This window comes from Idiotropiscis lumnitzeri, unplaced genomic scaffold, assembly GCF_059441095.1.
Source record: "Idiotropiscis lumnitzeri isolate Australia: NSW breed Sydney's pygmy pipehorse unplaced genomic scaffold, RoL_Ilum_1.0 HiC_scaffold_34, whole genome shotgun sequence".
Lineage (NCBI taxonomy): Eukaryota > Metazoa > Chordata > Actinopteri > Syngnathiformes > Syngnathidae > Idiotropiscis > Idiotropiscis lumnitzeri.
Window position 1 is genome coordinate 1,823,757 of NW_028283572.1, and position 20,401 is coordinate 1,844,157.

Genomic DNA, 20,401 nt, shown 5'->3' on the forward strand with positions numbered 1-20,401 from the left:
AGACATCTACCAACTTATTTTACATCGTAGTAGTAGCGCCACCAACTGGTAAAAGCTAATACAAGTTATTTTCTTGGATGTTTTTCTCCGTGCAACTCAACAAGGTCGCCCTCATATATGCTCGGATGACTGTTTCGGCCATGAGGATGTCACAATACGAAATTCGTGATTTTTCGTGAAAAGTTGTGGAGTGGCATTGCACTGTTCGGCAATAAAAAAAAGCTGATTATGAGGTTCTAAATATGAACGACAACTCGTAAAACTTTACACACACATCAGGCCGAGCAAATTTATCAATATTTTATACGTTAGTTGTGCAGCTTTTTTGAAATGGCTCGCCATGGCCCTCGAGAAATGTTAAAAAAAAGCAGCTCTGGTTGAGTGTTTCACCTCGCTTTTTGTAAATTTTATGGAGTACAGTGAACCCTCGGTTATCGCGGTTAATGGGGACCGAGACCACCCGCGAAAACTGAAAATCCGCGAAGTAGCGGCGCACCTTCAAAAATGCAAAAAAAAAATATACAATATATATAATAAATATATAAATATATATATATATATATATATATATATATATATATATATATATATATATATACGGGGGGAGAGAGAGAGAGAGAGTGAAATTCATGTTATAACAAAAAAACCAAATTATTATTAAAACGTATTATTTTTTTATTCCCCAGCCATTCTTTTTGTATTTATTTAATTACTCCGACTTTTACCTGCTGGTACGCCGTCCGGTGTGCCCTGTGAAATGAAAGGTGGCATTCTTTATTTATTTATTCATTTATTCATTCATAACTGACAGCCTCGCGCTCCGCTCGTGCCCGGGCAGAAGAGGTGCTCCATTTTGGCTTAACTGTGACACACGCCCGCCCTCCTCCCCCGGAGCTTCCATTCGGTTAAACTTAGGGGCCGCTTGGCACCGCCCGTGCCCGGGGAAGGTGCTCCTCTTCGGCTTACTGTGACGCGAGCATGTCCTCCTCCTGCGGAGCTTCCATTCGGTTAAACTTAGGGGCCGCTTGGAACCGCCCGTGCCCGGGGAAGGTGCTCCTCTTCGGCTTACTGTGACGCGAGCATGCCCTCCTCCTCCGGAGCTTCCATTCGGTTAAACTTAGGGGCCGCTTGGCACCGCCCGTGCCCGGGGAAGGTGCTCCTCTACGGCTTAACTGCCACGCACGCCGGCCGGAGCTCTGGTACGGTCCGAACCGCGCGAAACGTCGCCACCGATCGTGTCCGGGGGAACGTGCTCTTCTTCGTCCACTCTCCTCTTCGCCCACGCTCTTCTTCGGCGCACGCCGGCCGTCTAACCGCTCCAGCGCCCCGTCGTGCCGCTCGGCGAAACTACAATGCCCCCGAATATTTTTTATACCCGCGAAGCACTGAACCCGCGAAAGGTGAACCGCGAAGTAGCGAGGGTTCACTGTATGTATAAGACCAAGACCTACAAAAAAGTCTCTTGGAGCAATGAGCTAGGTTTTACAGGAAGTCGGCCATTTTGAATTTACTTAAAAGGGGGCGGGTCACCACAATGGACTTTGTGTAGAAATTATTATTGGGGCCCGAGCAGCGACCGCGGCGAGGTCCCTATTGTTTTTGTAGAAAATATTATTACTTTTATTATTATTATTATTATTATTATTAGGGCCTGAGCAGCGACCGCTGCGAAGTCCCTATTGTTTTTGTAGAAATTATTATTATTATTATTTTTCCGATTGTTCGATCGCATTTTTGACCCCCGAAACATGCACAAAAACTCACCAAACTTGGCAGTCTCATCGGGCATGGCGAAAAATTTGATATTTTAACGTCTAATATGAACAGGAAGTGAGTTATGAATTTTTGAAAGTCCGACTTTTGCCCTTTTTTGCATGTTTACAGGGGTCATTCTTTTGCACCCTGATCCTAAAGGCTTCATCTGATTGCCTTAAAATTCTGTCTGTAGCATCTGAAGACCTGGGACAAACACTGGGGCTAAAATTTTTTGTTTCCGAAATACTATATGACGGGGGCGGGGCTTCAAAGTTTTCACTTAAGATTTCCTTCGCCGCAATGGACAAAATGCTTAATAACTCTCCTGCACATGCTGCTAAAAATCCAAAACTTCACATGTACATAAAGAGTCTGTACCTGAAGACATCTATATGTTTATATTCAGTTATACACCTTGCGCCAATCAATATCATTTTTTACATTTTGACGTACTGCACGGTGCCCTTTTAACGAATCTGATTGAAAATTGGCTAGAAAAGACTCAAGACATTGATCTTACTCTATCCCTATTTTTGTGACTTTCCTTCGAAGGGCGTGGCTATTACGGTGCCGCAGAGTCTGATTATTCTCCGTGGCAACAAAAGTTCCTGCAAAATGATTCAGATGATCCATCTTCTCGAAATTTTTCACATTTGAGGATATTCAGGCCCTGAAGACGGCTGCCAACTTATTTTTGATCGCAGTGGTAGCGCCACCAACTGGTTAAAACAAATACAAATTATTTTCGTTGATGTTTTTCTCTGGGCAGGTTAACAAAATCTACCTTATATTTGCTCGGATGAGTGTTTAGGCCTTGAGCATGTCACAATACGAAAGTCTTTCGCCTTCTTCAGAGTGTCACATGATGGTGCCTTGTGACCCGTCTTTATCAGATGATGTTCCATGAGGGCGTGACTTACCTGTCACAAGAATGAAGGCAAGTCACGCCCCCCGCTGTCCGTTCACTCCGCCAAGATGCTGGTCCAGGTGGTAGAGAGGATGAAGGCTCCCTTGTCTCTGTTCATGGTTTTTATGCCTCGCTTGCAGATCTCAATGGCCTCTCTGATCCAGCGCTGTTGTTTGTTCTCTTCTGTGCGGATGACCCTGCCCTTCTCCCGGTCCATGATGTGGTTTTCCCTTTTGCAGTGGTCAGTGATTGCTGATTTGTAATGTTCATGTTGTGCTTGTTCTTTTACTGCTCTGATTTTTTTCATTTTTTTGACAGGTAAGTCACACCCTCATGGAACATCAGCTCAAGACACCATCATGCGACACTCTGAAGAAGGCGAAAGACTCGCCGAAACATGTCAGTGAAAAAATTAACCTAAAACATAATTGTCTGCTTTTAATGAATCAGTCAAATATCAATAATAAGAAGACAAAATGAACCTAATACAAATAAATGAATGCTTAATAACTCCCCTGCACATGCTCCTAAAAATCCAAACCTTCACCTGTAAATAAAACGTCCCGACCTGAAGACATCTTAATGTTATTATTTTGTTATACACACAGTGCCGCCAAGTGGAATCAAAAATTTGTTTTTATTTTAATTTTCACGTACTGCACGGTGCCCTTTTGACGAATCCGACTGAAAATTAGTCAGAAAAGACTCAAGACAATGATCTTACTCTCTGCCGAATTTTGTGACGTTTTGGCAAAAGGCGTGGCTATTACGGTGCTGAAAAGTCCGATTGTACTCTGTGGCAACAAAAGCTCCGGCAACATGACTCAGATGATCCTATCTTCTCGAAGTTGTACACATTTGAGGATACTTCAGCCCTGAAGACATCTACCGACTTATTTTTCATCGTAGTAGTAGCGCCACCAACTGGTAAAAGCTAATACAAGTTATTTTCTTGGATGTTTTTCTCCGTGCAACTCAACAAGGTTGCCCTCATATATGCTCGGATGACTGTTTCGGCCATGAGGATGTCACAATACGAAATTTGTCCTTTTTCGTGAAAAGTTTTGGGAGTGGCATTGCACTGTTCGGCAATAAAACAACGCTGATTATGAGGTTCTAAATATGAACGACAACTCGTGAAACTTAACACACACATCAGGCCGAGCAAATTTATCAATATTTTATACGTTAGTTGTGCAGCTTTTTTTAAATGGCTCGCCATGGCCCTCGAGAAATGTTAAAAAAAAAGCAGCCCTGATTGAGTGTTTCACCTCGCTTTTTGTAAATTTTATGGAGTACAGTGAACCCTCGGTTATCGCGGTTAATGGGGACCGAGACCACCCGCGAAAACTGAAAATCCGCGAAGTAGCGGCGCACCTTCAAAAATGCTTAAAAAAAATATACAATGTATATAATAAATATATATATATATATATATATATACGGGGAGAGAGAGAGTGAAATTCATTTTATAACAAAAAAACCAAATTATTATTAAAACGTATTATTTTTTTATTCCCCAGCCATTCTTTTTGTATTTATTTAATTACTCCGACTTTTACCTGCTGGTACGCCGTCCGGTGTGCCCTGTGAAATGAAAGGTGGCATTCTTTATTTATTTATTCATTTATTCATTCATAACTGACAGCCTCGCGCTCCGCTCGTGCCCGGGCAGAAGAGGTGCTCCAATTCGGCTTAACTGTGACACACGCCCGCCCTCCTCCCCCGGAGCTTCCATTCGGTTAAACTTAGGGGCCGCTTGGCACCGCCGTGCCCGGGGAAGGTGCTACTCTTCGGCTTACTGTGACGCGAGCATGCCCTCCTCCTCCGGAGCTTCCATTCGGTTAAACTTAGGGGCCGCTTGGAACCGCCCGTGCCCGGGGAAGGTGCTCCTCTTCGGCTTACTGTGACGCGAGCATGCCCGCCTCCTCCGGAGCTTCCATTCGGTTAAACTCAGGGGCCGCTTGGAACCGCCCGTGCCCGGGGAAGGTGCTCCTCTTCGGCTTACTGTGACGCGAACATGCCCTCCTCCTCCGGAGCTTCCATTCGGTTAAACTTAGGGGCCGCTTGGCACCGCCCGTGCCCGGGGAAGGTGCTCCTCTATGGCTTAACTGCCACGCACGCCGGCCGGAGCTCTGGTACGGTCCGAACCGCGCGAAACGTCGCCACCGATCGTGTCCGGGGGAACGTGCTCTTCTTCGTCCACTCTCCTCTTCGCCCACGCTCTTCTTCGGCGCACGCCGGCCGTCTAACCGCTCCAGCGCCCCGTCGTGCCGCTCGGCGAAACTACAATGCCCCCGAATATTTTTTAGACCCGCGAAGCACTGAACCCGCGAAAGGTGAACCGCGAAGTAGCGAGGGTTCACTGTATGTATAAGACCAAGACCTACAAAAAAGTCTCTTGGAGCAATGAGCTAGGTTTTACAGGAAGTCGGCCATTTTGAATTTACTTAAAAGGGGGCGGGTCACCACAATGGACTTTGTGTAGAAATTATTATTGGGGCCCGAGCAGCGACCGCGGCGAGGTCCCTATTGTTTTTGTAGAAAATATTATTACTTTTATTATTATTATTATTATTATTATTATTAGGGCCTGAGCAGCGACCGCTGCGAAGTCCCTATTGTTTTTGTAGGAATTATTATTATTATTATTTTTCCGATTGTTCGATCGCATTTTTGACCCCCGAAACATGCACAAAAACTCACCAAACTTGGCAGTCTCATCGGGCATGGCGAAAAATTTGATATTTTTTAACGTCTAATATGAACAGGAAGTGAGTTATGAATTTTTGAAAGTCCGACTTTTGCCCTTTTTTGCATGTTTACAGGGGTCATTCTTTTGCACCCTGATCCTAAAGGCTTCATCTGATTGCCTTAAAGTTCTGTCTGGAGCATCTTAAGACCTGGGACAAACACTGGGGCTAAAATTTTTTGTTTCCGAAATACTATATGACGGGGGCGGGGCTTCAAAGTTTTCACTTAAGATTTCCTTCGCCGCAATGGACAAAATGCTTAATAACTCTCCTGCACGTGCTGCTAAAAATCCAAAACTTCACATGTACATAAAGAGTCGGTACCTGAAGACATCTATATGTTTATATTCAGTTATACACCTTGCGCCAATCAATATAAATCTTTACATTTTGACGTACTGCACGGTGCCCTTTTAACGAATCCGATTGAAAATTGGCTAGAAAAGACTCAAGACATTGATCTTACTCTATCCCTATTTTTATGACTTTCCTTCAAAGGGCGTGGCTATTACGGTGCCGCAGAGTCTGATTATTCTCCGTGGCAACAAAAGTTCCTGCAAAATGATTCAGATGATCCATCTTCTGGAAATCTTTCACATTTGAGGATATTCAGGCCCTGAAGACGGCTGCCAACTTAATTTTGATCGCAGTGGTAGCGCCACCAACTGGTTAAAACAAATACAAATTATTTTCGTTGATGTTTTTCTCCGGGCAGGTTAACAAAATCTACCTTATATTTGCTCGGATGAGTGTTTAGACCTTGAGGATGTCACAATACGAAAGTCTTTCGCCTTCTTCAGAGTGTCACATGATGGTGTCTTGTGACCCGTCTTTATCAGCTGATGTTCCATGAGGGCGTGACTTACCTGTCACGAGAATGAAGGCAAGTCACGCCCCCCGCTGTCCGTTCACTCCGCCAAGATGCTGGTCCAGGTGGTAGAGAGGATGAAGGCTCCCTTGTCTCTGTTCATGGTTTTTATGCCTCGCTTGCAGATCTCAATGGCCTCTCTGATCCAGCGCTGTTGTTTGTTCTCTTCTGTGCGGATGACCCTGCCCTTCTCCCGGTCCATGATGTGGTTTTCCCTTTTGCAGTGGTCAGTGATTGCTGATTTGTAATGTTCATGTTGTGCTTGTTCTTTTACTGCTCTGATTTTTTCATTTTTTTGACAGGTAAGTCACACCCTCATGGAACATCAGCTGATAAAGACGGGTCTCAAGACACCATCATGCGACACTCTGAAGAAGGCAAAAGACTCGCCGAAACATGTCAGGTAAAAAATTAACCTCAAACATAATTGTCTGCTTTTAATGAATCAGTCAAATATCAATAATAAGAAGACAAAATGAACCTAATACAAATAAATGAATGCTTAATAACTCCCCTGCACATGCTCCTAAAAATCCAAACCTTCACCTGTAAATAAAACGTCCCGACCTGAAGACATCTTAATGTTATTATTTTGTTATACACACAGCGCCGCCAAGTGGAATCAAAAATTTGTTTTTATTTTAATTTTCACGTACTGCACGGTGCCCTTTTGACGAATCCGACTGAAAATTTGTCAGAAAAGACTCAAGACAATGATCTTACTCTCTGCTGAATTTTGTGACGTTTTGGCAAAAGGCGTGGCTATTACGGTGCTGAAAAGTCCGATTGTACTCTGTGGCAACAAAAGCTCCGGCAACATGACTCAGATGATCCTATCTTCTCGAAGTTGTACACATTTGAGGATAATTCAGCCCTGAAGACATCTACCGACTTATTTTTCATCGTAGTAGTAGCGCCACCAACTGGTAAAAGCTAATACAAGTTATTTTCTTGGATGTTTTTCTCCGTGCAACTCAACAAGGTCGCCCTCATATATGCTCGGATGACTGTTTCGGCCATGAGGATGTCACAATACGAAATTTGTCCTTTTTCGTGAAAAGTTGTGGGAGTGGCATTGCACTGTTCGGCAATAAAACAACGCTGATTATGAGGTTCTAAATATGAACGACAACTCGTGAAACTTTACACACACATCAGGCCGAGCAAATTTATCAATATTTTATACGTTAGTTGTGCAGCTTTTTTTAAATGGCTCGCCATGGCCCTCGAGAAATGTTAAAAAAAGCAGCCCTGATTGAGTGTTTCACCTCGCTTTTTGTAAATTTTATGGAGTACAGTGAACCCTCGGTTATCGCGGTTAATGGGGACCGAGACCACCCGCGAAAACTGAAAATCCGCGAAGTAGCTGCGCACCTTCAAAAATGCTTAAAAAAAATATACAATATATATAATAAATATATATATATATATATATATATATATATATATATATATATACGGGGAGAGAGAGAGTGAAATTCATTTTATAACAAAAAAACCAAATTATTATTAAAACGTATTATTTTTTTATTCCCCAGCCATTCTTTTTGTATTTATTTAATTACTCCGACTTTTACCTGCTGGTACGCCGTCCGGTGTGCCCTGTGAAATGAAAGGTGGCATTCTTTATTTATTTATTCATTTATTCATTCATAACTGACAGCCTCGCGCTCCGCTCGTGCCCGGGCAGAAGAGGTGCTCCAATTTGGCTTAACTGTGACACACGCCCGTCCTCCTCCCCCGGAGCTTCCATTCGGTTAAACTTAGGGGCCGCTTGGCACCGCCCGTGCCCGGGGAAGGTGCTCCTCTTCGGCTTACTGTGACGCGAGCATGCCCTCCTCCTCCGGAGCTTCCATTCGGTTAAACTTAGGGGCCGCTTGGAACCGCCCGTGCCCGGGGAAGGTGCTCCTCTTCGGCTTACTGTGACGCGAGCATGCCCTCCTCCTCCGGAGCTTCCATTCGGTTAAACTTAGGGGCCGCTTTGCACCGCCCGTGCCCGGGGAAGGTGCTCCTCTACGGCTTAACTGCCACGCACGCTGGCCGGAGCTCTGGTACGGTCCGAACCGCGCGAAACGTCGCCACCGATCGTGTCCGGGGGAACGTGCTCTTCTTCGTCCACTCTCCTCTTCGCCCACGCTCTTCTTCGGCGCACGCCGGCCGTCTAACCGCTCCAGCGCCCCGTCGTGCCGCTCGGCGAAACTACAATGCCCCCGAATATTTTTTAGACCCGCGAAGCACTGAACCCGCGAAAGGTGAACCGCGAAGTAGCGAGGGTTCACTGTATGTATAAGACCAAGACCTACAAAAAAGTCTCTTGGAGCAATGAGCTAGGTTTTACAGGAAGTCGGCCATTTTGAATTTACTTAAAAGGGGGCGGGTCACCACAATGGACTTTGTGTAGAAATTATTATTGGGGCCCGAGCAGCGACCGCGGCGAGGTCCCAATTGTTTTTGTAGAAATTATTATTATTATTATTTTTCCGATTGTTCGATCGCATTTTTGACCCCCGAAACATGCACAAAAACTCACCAAACTTGGCAGTCTCATCGGGCATGGCGAAAAATTTGACATTTTAACGTCTAATATGAACAGGAAGTGAGTTATGAATTTTTGAAAGTCCGACTTTTGCCCTTTTTTGCATGTTTACAGGGGTCATTCTTTTGCACCCTGATCCTAAAGGCTTCATCTGATTGCCTTAAAATTCTGTCTGTAGCATCTGAAGACCTGGCACAAACACTGGGGCTAAAAATTTTTGTTTCCGAAATACTATATGACGGGGGCGGGGCATCAAAGTTTTCACTTAAGATTTCCTTCGCCGCAATGGACAAAATGCTTAATAACTCTCCTGCACATGCTGCTAAAAATCCAAAACTTCACATGTACATAAAGAGTCTGTACCTGAAGACATCTATATGTTTATATTCAGTTATACACCTTGCGCCAATCAATATCATTTTTTACATTTTGACGTACTGCACGGTGCCCTTTTAACGGATCTGATTGAAAATTGGCTAGAAAAGACTCAAGACATTGATCTTACTCTATCCCTATTTTTGTGACTTTCCTTCGAAGGGCGTGGCTATTACGGTGCCGCAGAGTCTGATTATTCTCTGTGGCAACAAAAGTTCCTGCAAAATGATTCAAATGATCCATCTTCTCGAAGTTTTTCACATTTGAGGATATTCAGGCCCTGAAGACGGCTGCCAACTTATTTTTGATCGCAGTGGTAGCGCCACCAACTGGTTAAAACAAATACAAATTATTTTCGTTGATGTTTTTCTCCGGGCATGTGAACAAAATCTACCTTATATTTGCTCGGATGAGTGTTTAGGCCTTGAGCATGTCACAATATGAAAGTCTTTCGCCTTCTTCAGAGTGTCACATGATGGTGTCTTGTGACCCGTCTTTATCAGCTGATGTTCCATGAGGGCGTGACTTACCTGTCACAAGAATGAAGGCAAGTCACGCCCCCCGCTGTCCGTTCACTCCGCCAAGATGCTGGTCCAGGTGGTAGAGAGGATGAAGGCTCCCTTGTCTCTGTTCATGGTTTTTATGCCTCGCTTGCAGATCTCAATGGCCTCTCTGATCCAGCGCTGTTGTTTGTTCTCTTCTGTGCGGATGACCCTGCCCTTCTCCCGGTCCATGATGTGGTTTTCCCTTTTGCAGTGGTCAGTGATTGCTGATTTGTAATGTTCATGTTGTGCTTGTTCTTTTACTGCTCTGATTTTTTTCATTTTTTTGACAGGTAAGTCACACCCTCATGGAACATCAGCTCAAGACACCATCATGCAACACTCTGAAGAAGGCGAAAGACTCGCCGAAACATGTCAGGTAAAAAATTAACCTAAAACATAATTGTCTGCTTTTAATGAATCAGTCAAATATCAATAATAAGAAGACAAAATGAACCTAATACAAATAAATGAATGCTTAATAACTCCCCTGCACATGCTCCTAAAAATCCAAACCTTCACCTGTAAATAAAACGTCCCGACCTGAAGACATCGTAATGTTATTATTTTGTTATACACACAGTGCCGCCAAGTGGAATCAAAAATTTGTTTTTATTTTAATTTTCACGTACTGCACGGTGCCCTTTTGACGAATCCGACTGAAAATTAGTCAGAAAAGACTCAAGACAATGATCTTACTCTCTGCCGAATTTTGTGACGTTTTGGCAAAAGGCGTGGCTATTAAGGTGCTGAAAAGTCCGATTGTACTCTGTGGCAACAAAAGCTCCGGCAACATGACTCAGATGATCCTATCTTCTCGAATTGTACACATTTGAGGATACTTCAGCCCTGAAGACATCTACCAACTTATTTTACATCGTAGTAGTAGCGCCACCAACTGGTAAAAGCTAATACAAGTTATTTTCTTGGATGTTTTTCTCCGTGCAACTCAACAAGGTCGCCCTCATATATGCTCGGATGACTGTTTCGGCCATGAGGATGTCACAATACGAAATTCGTCCTTTTTCGTGAAAAGTTGTGGGAGTGGCATTGCACTGTTCGGCAATAAAACAAAGCTGATTATTAGGTTCTAAATATGAACGACAACTCGTAAAACTTTACACACACATCAGGCCGAGCAAATTTATCAATATTTTATACGTTAGTTGTGCAGCTTTTTTGAAATGGCTCGCCATGGCCCTCGAGAAATGTTAAAAAAAGCAGCTCTGGTTGAGTGTTTCACCTCGCTTTTTGTAAATTTTATGGAGTACAGTGAAGCCTCGGTTATCGCGGTTAATGGGGACCGAGACCACCCGCGAAAACTGAAAATCCGCGAAGTAGCGGCGCACCTTCAAAAATGCTTAAAAAAAATATACAATATATATAATAAATATATATATATATATATATACGGGGAGAGAGAGAGTGAAATTCATGTTATAACAAAAAAACCAAATTATTATTAAAACGTATTATTTTTTTATTCCCCAGCCATTCTTTTTGTATTTATTTAATTACTCCGACTTTTACCTGCTGGTACGCCGTCCGGTGTGCCCTGTGAAATGAAAGGTGGCATTCTTTATTTATTTATTCATTTATTCATTCATAACTGACAGCCTCGCGCTCCGCTCGTGCCCGGGCAGAAGAGGTGCTCCAATTTGGCTTAACTGTGACACACGCCCGCCCTCCTCCCCCGGAGCTTCCATTCGGTTAAACTTAGGGGCCGCTTGGCACCGCCCGTGCCCGGGGAAGGTGCTCCTCTTCGGCTTACTGTGACGTGAGCATGCCCTCCTCCTCCGGAGCTTCCATTCGGTTAAACTTAGGGGCCGCTTGGAACCGCCCGTGCCCGGGGAAGGTGCTCCTCTACGGCTTAACTGCCACGCACGCCGGCCGGAGCTCTGGTACGGTCCGAACCGCGCGAAACGTCGCCACCGATCGTGTCCGGGGGAACGTGCTCTTCTTCGTCCACTCTCCTCTTCGCCCACGCTCTTCTTCGGCGCACGCCGGCCGTCTAATCTCTCCAGCGACCCGTCGTGCCGCTCGGCGAAACTACAATGCCCCAGAATATTTTTTAGACCCGCGAAGCACTGAACCCGCGAAAGGTGAACCGCGAAGTAGCGAGGGTTCACTGTATGTATAAGACCAAGACCTACAAAAAAGTCTCTTGGAGCAATGAGCTAGGTTTTACAGGAAGTCGGCCATTTTGAATTTACTTAAAAGGGGGCGGGTCACCACAATGGACTTTGTGTAGAAATTATTATTGGGGCCCGAGCAGCGACCGCGGCGAGGTCCCTATTGTTTTTGTAGAAAACATTATTACTTTTATTATTATTATTATTATTATTATTAGGGCCTGAGCAGCGACCGCTGCGAAGTCCCTATTGTTTTTGTAGAAATTATTATTATTATTATTTTTCCGATTGTTCGATCGCATTTTTGACCCCCGAAACATGCACAAAAACTCACCAAACTTGGCAGTCTCATCGGGCATGGCGAAAAATTTGATATTTTAACGTCTAATATGAACAGGAAGTGAGTTATGAATTTTTGAAAGTCCGACTTTTGCCCTTTTTTGCATGTTTACAGGGGTCATTCTTTTGCACCCTGATCCTAAAGGCTTCATCTGATTGCCTTAAAATTCTGTCTGTAGCATCTGAAGACCTGGGACAAACACTGGGGCTAAAATTTTTTGTTTCCGGAATACTATATGACGGGGGCGGGGCTTCAAAGTTTTCACTTAAGATTTCCTTCGCCGCAATGGACAAAATGCTTAATAACTCTCCTGCACGTGCTGCTAAAAATCCAAAACTTCACATGTACATAAAGAGTCGGTACCTGAAGACATCTATATGTTTATATTCAGTTATACACCTTGCGCCAATCAATATAAATCTTTACATTTTGACGTACTGCACGGTGCCCTTTTAACGAATCCGATTGAAAATTGGCTAGAAAAGACTCAAGACATTGATCTTACTCTATCCCTATTTTTATGACTTTCCTTCAAAGGGCGTGGCTATTACGGTGCCGCAGAGTCTGATTATTCTCCGTGGCAACAAAAGTTCCTGCAAAATGATTCAGATGATCCATCTTCTGGAAATCTTTCACATTTGAGGATATTCAGGCCCTGAAGACGGCTGCCAACTTAATTTTGATCGCAGTGGTAGCGCCACCAACTGGTTAAAACAAATACAAATTATTTTCGTTGATGTTTTTCTCCGGGCAGGTTAACAAAATCTACCTTATATTTGCTCGGATGAGTGTTTAGACCTTGAGGATGTCACAATACGAAAGTCTTTCGCCTTCTTCAGAGTGTCACATGATGGTGTCTTGTGACCCGTCTTTATCAGCTGATGTTCCATGAGGGCGTGACTTACCTGTCACGAGAATGAAGGCAAGTCACGCCCCCCGCTGTCCGTTCACTCCGCCAAGATGCTGGTCCAGGTGGTAGAGAGGATGAAGGCTCCCTTGTCTCTGTTCATGGTTTTTATGCCTCGCTTGCAGATCTCAATGGCCTCTCTGATCCAGCGCTGTTGTTTGTTCTCTTCTGTGCGGATGACCCTGCCCTTCTCCCGGTCCATGATGTGGTTTTCCCTTTTGCAGTGGTCAGTGATTGCTGATTTGTAATGTTCATGTTGTGCTTGTTCTTTTACTGCTCTGATTTTTTCATTTTTTTGACAGGTAAGTCACACCCTCATGGAACATCAGCTGATAAAGACGGGTCTCAAGACACCATCATGCGACACTCTGAAGAAGGCAAAAGACTCGCCGAAACATGTCAGGTAAAAAATTAACCTCAAACATAATTGTCTGCTTTTAATGAATCAGTCAAATATCAATAATAAGAAGACAAAATGAACCTAATACAAATAAATGAATGCTTAATAACTCCCCTGCACATGCTCCTAAAAATCCAAACCTTCACCTGTAAATAAAACGTCCCGACCTGAAGACATCTTAATGTTATTATTTTGTTATACACACAGCGCCGCCAAGTGGAATCAAAAATTTGTTTTTATTTTAATTTTCACGTACTGCACGGTGCCCTTTTGACGAATCCGACTGAAAATTTGTCAGAAAAGACTCAAGACAATGATCTTACTCTCTGCTGAATTTTGTGACGTTTTGGCAAAAGGCGTGGCTATTACGGTGCTGAAAAGTCCGATTGTACTCTGTGGCAACAAAAGCTCCGGCAACATGACTCAGATGATCCTATCTTCTCGAAGTTGTACACATTTGAGGATAATTCAGCCCTGAAGACATCTACCGACTTATTTTTCATCGTAGTAGTAGCGCCACCAACTGGTAAAAGCTAATACAAGTTATTTTCTTGGATGTTTTTCTCCGTGCAACTCAACAAGGTCGCCCTCATATATGCTCGGATGACTGTTTCGGCCATGAGGATGTCACAATACGAAATTTGTCCTTTTTCGTGAAAAGTTGTGGGAGTGGCATTGCACTGTTCGGCAATAAAACAACGCTGATTATGAGGTTCTAAATATGAACGACAACTCGTGAAACTTTACACACACATCAGGCCGAGCAAATTTATCAATATTTTATACGTTAGTTGTGCAGCTTTTTTTAAATGGCTCGCCATGGCCCTCGAGAAATGTTAAAAAAAGCAGCCCTGATTGAGTGTTTCACCTCGCTTTTTGTAAATTTTATGGAGTACAGTGAACCCTCGGTTATCGCGGTTAATGGGGACCGAGACCACCCGCGAAAACTGAAAATCCGCGAAGTAGCTGCGCACCTTCAAAAATGCTTAAAAAAAATATACAATATATATAATAAATATATATATATATATATATATATATATATATATATATATATACGGGGAGAGAGAGAGTGAAATTCATTTTATAACAAAAAAACCAAATTATTATTAAAACGTATTATTTTTTTATTCCCCAGCCATTCTTTTTGTATTTATTTAATTACTCCGACTTTTACCTGCTGGTACGCCGTCCGGTGTGCCCTGTGAAATGAAAGGTGGCATTCTTTATTTATTTATTCATTTATTCATTCATAACTGACAGCCTCGCGCTCCGCTCGTGCCCGGGCAGAAGAGGTGCTCCAATTTGGCTTAACTGTGACACACGCCCGTCCTCCTCCCCCGGAGCTTCCATTCGGTTAAACTTAGGGGCCGCTTGGCACCGCCCGTGCCCGGGGAAGGTGCTCCTCTTCGGCTTACTGTGACGCGAGCATGCCCTCCTCCTCCGGAGCTTCCATTCGGTTAAACTTAGGGGCCGCTTGGAACCGCCCGTGCCCGGGGAAGGTGCTCCTCTTCGGCTTACTGTGACGCGAGCATGCCCTCCTCCTCCGGAGCTTCCATTCGGTTAAACTTAGGGGCCGCTTTGCACCGCCCGTGCCCGGGGAAGGTGCTCCTCTACGGCTTAACTGCCACGCACGCTGGCCGGAGCTCTGGTACGGTCCGAACCGCGCGAAACGTCGCCACCGATCGTGTCCGGGGGAACGTGCTCTTCTTCGTCCACTCTCCTCTTCGCCCACGCTCTTCTTCGGCGCACGCCGGCCGTCTAACCGCTCCAGCGCCCCGTCGTGCCGCTCGGCGAAACTACAATGCCCCCGAATATTTTTTAGACCCGCGAAGCACTGAACCCGCGAAAGGTGAACCGCGAAGTAGCGAGGGTTCACTGTATGTATAAGACCAAGACCTACAAAAAAGTCTCTTGGAGCAATGAGCTAGGTTTTACAGGAAGTCGGCCATTTTGAATTTACTTAAAAGGGGGCGGGTCACCACAATGGACTTTGTGTAGAAATTATTATTGGGGCCCGAGCAGCGACCGCGGCGAGGTCCCAATTGTTTTTGTAGAAATTATTATTATTATTATTTTTCCGATTGTTCGATCGCATTTTTGACCCCCGAAACATGCACAAAAACTCACCAAACTTGGCAGTCTCATCGGGCATGGCGAAAAATTTGACATTTTAACGTCTAATATGAACAGGAAGTGAGTTATGAATTTTTGAAAGTCCGACTTTTGCCCTTTTTTGCATGTTTACAGGGGTCATTCTTTTGCACCCTGATCCTAAAGGCTTCATCTGATTGCCTTAAAATTCTGTCTGTAGCATCTGAAGACCTGGCACAAACACTGGGGCTAAAAATTTTTGTTTCCGAAATACTATATGACGGGGGCGGGGCATCAAAGTTTTCACTTAAGATTTCCTTCGCCGCAATGGACAAAATGCTTAATAACTCTCCTGCACATGCTGCTAAAAATCCAAAACTTCACATGTACATAAAGAGTCTGTACCTGAAGACATCTATATGTTTATATTCAGTTATACACCTTGCGCCAATCAATATCATTTTTTACATTTTGACGTACTGCACGGTGCCCTTTTAACGGATCTGATTGAAAATTGGCTAGAAAAGACTCAAGACATTGATCTTACTCTATCCCTATTTTTGTGACTTTCCTTCGAAGGGCGTGGCTATTACGGTGCCGCAGAGTCTGATTATTCTCTGTGGCAACAAAAGTTCCTGCAAAATGATTCAAATGATCCATCTTCTCGAAGTTTTTCACATTTGAGGATATTCAGGCCCTGAAGACGGCTGCCAACTTATTTTTGATCGCAGTGGTAGCGCCACCAACTGGTTAAAACAAATACAAATTATTTTCGTTGATGTTTTTCTCCGGGCATGTGAACAAAATCTACCTTATATTTGCTCGGATGAGTGTTTAGGCCTTGAGCATGTCACAATATGAAAGTCTTTCGCCTTCTTCAGAGTGTCACATGATGGTGTCTTGTGACCCGTCTTTATCAGCTGATGTTCCATGAGGGCGTGACTTACCTGTCACAAGAATGAAGGCAAGTCACGCCCCCCGCTGTCCGTTCACTCCGCCAAGATGCTGGTCCAGGTGGTAGAGAGGATGAAGGCTCCCTTGTCTCTGTTCATGGTTTTTATGCCTCGCTTGCAGATCTCAATGGCCTCTCTGATCCAGCGCTGTTGTTTGTTCTCTTCTGTGCGGATGACCCTGCCCTTCTCCCGGTCCATGATGTGGTTTTCCCTTTTGCAGTGGTCAGTGATTGCTGATTTGTAATGTTCATGTTGTGCTTGTTCTTTTACTGCTCTGATTTTTTTCATTTTTTTGACAGGTAAGTCACACCCTCATGGAACATCAGCTCAAGACACCATCATGCAACACTCTGAAGAAGGCGAAAGACTCGCCGAAACATGTCAGGTAAAAAATTAACCTAAAACATAATTGTCTGCTTTTAATGAATCAGTCAAATATCAATAATAAGAAGACAAAATGAACCTAATACAAATAAATGAATGCTTAATAACTCCCCTGCACATGCTCCTAAAAATCCAAACCTTCACCTGTAAATAAAACGTCCCGACCTGAAGACATCGTAATGTTATTATTTTGTTATACACACAGTGCCGCCAAGTGGAATCAAAAATTTGTTTTTATTTTAATTTTCACGTACTGCACGGTGCCCTTTTGACGAATCCGACTGAAAATTAGTCAGAAAAGACTCAAGACAATGATCTTACTCTCTGCCGAATTTTGTGACGTTTTGGCAAAAGGCGTGGCTATTAAGGTGCTGAAAAGTCCGATTGTACTCTGTGGCAACAAAAGCTCCGGCAACATGACTCAGATGATCCTATCTTCTCGAATTGTACACATTTGAGGATACTTCAGCCCTGAAGACATCTACCAACTTATTTTACATCGTAGTAGTAGCGCCACCAACTGGTAAAAGCTAATACAAGTTATTTTCTTGGATGTTTTTCTCCGTGCAACTCAACAAGGTCGCCCTCATATATGCTCGGATGACTGTTTCGGCCATGAGGATGTCACAATACGAAATTCGTCCTTTTTCGTGAAAAGTTGTGGGAGTGGCATTGCACTGTTCGGCAATAAAACAAAGCTGATTATTAAGTTCTAAATATGAACGACAACTCGTAAAACTTTACACACACATCAGGCCGAGCAAATTTATCAATATTTTATACGTTAGTTGTGCAGCTTTTTTGAAATGGCTCGCCATGGCCCTCGAGAAATGTTAAAAAAAGCAGCTCTGGTTGAGTGTTTCACCTCGCTTTTTGTAAATTTTATGGAGTACAGTGAAGCCTCGGTTATCGCGGTTAATGGGGACCGAGACCACCCGCGAAAACTGAAAATCCGCGAAGTAGCGGCGCACCTTCAAAAATGCTTAAAAAAAATATACAATATATATAATAAATATATATATATATATATATACGGGGAGAGAGAGAGTGAAATTCATGTTATAACAAAAAAACCAAATTATTATTAAAACGTATTATTTTTTTATTCCCCAGCCATTCTTTTTGTATTTATTTAATTACTCCGACTTTTACCTGCTGGTACGCCGTCCGGTGTGCCCTGTGAAATGAAAGGTGGCATTCTTTATTTATTTATTCATTTATTCATTCATAACTGACAGCCTCGCGCTCCGCTCGTGCCCGGGCAGAAGAGGTGCTCCAATTTGGCTTAACTGTGACACACGCCCGCCCTCCTCCCCCGGAGCTTCCATTCGGTTAAACTTAGGGGCCGCTTGGCACCGCCCGTGCCCGGGGAAGGTGCTCCTCTTCGGCTTACTGTGACGTGAGCATGCCCTCCTCCTCCGGAGCTTCCATTCGGTTAAACTTAGGGGCCGCTTGGAACCGCCCGTGCCCGGGGAAGGTGCTCCTCTACGGCTTAACTGCCACGCACGCCGGCCGGAGCTCTGGTACGGTCCGAACCGCGCGAAACGTCGCCACCGATCGTGTCCGGGGGAACGTGCTCTTCTTCGTCCACTCTCCTCTTCGCCCACGCTCTTCTTCGGCGCACGCCGGCCGTCTAATCTCTCCAGCGACCCGTCGTGCCGCTCGGCGAAACTACAATGCCCCAGAATATTTTTTAGACCCGCGAAGCACTGAACCCGCGAAAGGTGAACCGCGAAGTAGCGAGGGTTCACTGTATGTATAAGACCAAGACCTACAAAAAAGTCTCTTGGAGCAATGAGCTAGGTTTTACAGGAAGTCGGCCATTTTGAATTTACTTAAAAGGGGGCGGGTCACCACAATGGACTTTGTGTAGAAATTATTATTGGGGCCCGAGCAGCGACCGCGGCGAGGTCCCTATTGTTTTTGTAGAAAACATTATTACTTTTATTATTATTATTATTATTATTATTAGGGCCTGAGCAGCGACCGCTGCGAAGTCCCTATTGTTTTTGTAGAAATTATTATTATTATTATTTTTCCGATTGTTCGATCGCATTTTTGACCCCCGAAACATGCACAAAAACTCACCAAACTTGGCAGTCTCATCGGGCATGGCGAAAAATTTGATATTTTAACGTCTAATATGAACAGGAAGTGAGTTATGAATTTTTGAAAGTCCGACTTTTGCCCTTTTTTGCATGTTTACAGGGGTCATTCTTTTGCACCCTGATCCTAAAGGCTTCATCTGATTGCCTTAAAATTCTGTCTGTAGCATCTGAAGACCTGGGACAAACACTGGGGCTAAAATTTTTTGTTTCCGGAATACTATATGACGGGGGCGGGGCTTCAAAGTTTTCACTTAAGATTTCCTTCGCCGCAATGGACAAAATGCTTAATAACTCTCCTGCACATGCTGCTAAATATCCAAAACTTCACATGTACATAAAGAGTCTGTACCTGAAGACATCTATAAGTTTATATTCAGTTATACACCTTGCGCCAATCAATATCATTTTTTACATTTTGACGTACTGCACGGTGCCCTTTTAACGAATCCGATTGAAAATTGGCTCGAAAAGACTCAAGACATTGATCTTACTCTATCCCTATTTTTATGACTTTCCTTCAAAGGGCGTGGCTATTACGGTGCCGCAGAGTCTGATTATTCTCCGTGGCAAAAAAAGTTCCTGCAAAATGATTCAGATGATCCATCTTCTGGAAATCTTTCACATTTGAGGATATTCAGGCCCTGAAGACGGCTGCCAACTTATTTTTGATCGCAGTGGTAGCGCCACCAACTGGTTAAAACAAATACAAATTATTTTCGTTGATGTTTTTCTCCGGGCAGGTGAACAAAATCTACCTTATATTTGCTCGGATGAGTGTTTAGGCCTTGAGCATGTCACAATACGAAAGTCTTTCGCCTTCTTCAGAGTGTCACATGATGGTGTCTTGTGACCCGTCTTTATCAGCTGATGTTCCATGAGGGCGTGACTTACCTGTCACAAGAATGAAGGCAAGTCACGCCCCCCGCTGTCCGTTCACTCCGCCAAAATGCTGCTCCAGGTGGTAGAGAGGATGAAGGCTCCCTTGTCTCTGTTCATGGTTTTTATGCCTCGCTTGCAGATCTCAATGGCCTCTCTGATCCAGCGCTGTTGTTTGTTCTCTTCGGTGCGGATGACCCTGCCCTTCTCCCGGTCCATGATGTGGTTTTCGCTTTTGCAGTGGTCAGTGATTGCTGATTTGTAATGTTCATGTTGTGCTTGTTCTTTTACTGCTCTGATTTTTCATTTTTTTGACAGGTAAGTCACACCCTCATGGAACATCAGCTGATAAAGACGGGTCTCAAGACACCATCATGCGACACTCTGAAGAAGGCGAAAGACTCGCCGAAACATGTCAGGTAAAAAATTAACCTAAAACATAATTGTCTGCTTTTAATGAATCAGTCAAAT

The 20,401-nt window shown here is 44.0% G+C and overlaps 1 long non-coding RNA gene across 1 annotated transcript in view; it reads left to right on the forward strand.

Annotated features, from left to right (window-relative positions):
• The window catches only part of LOC148315932 (uncharacterized), a 59,887-nt gene extending 39,726 nt beyond the window's left edge, over positions 1-20,161 (forward strand). Inside the window, exon 3 of the long non-coding RNA XR_015840515.1 lies at positions 20,073-20,161. This is a non-coding gene — a long non-coding RNA (uncharacterized LOC148315932). The remainder of the gene's footprint in view (positions 1-20,072) is intronic.
• Positions 20,162-20,401: the final 240 nt, after the last annotated feature.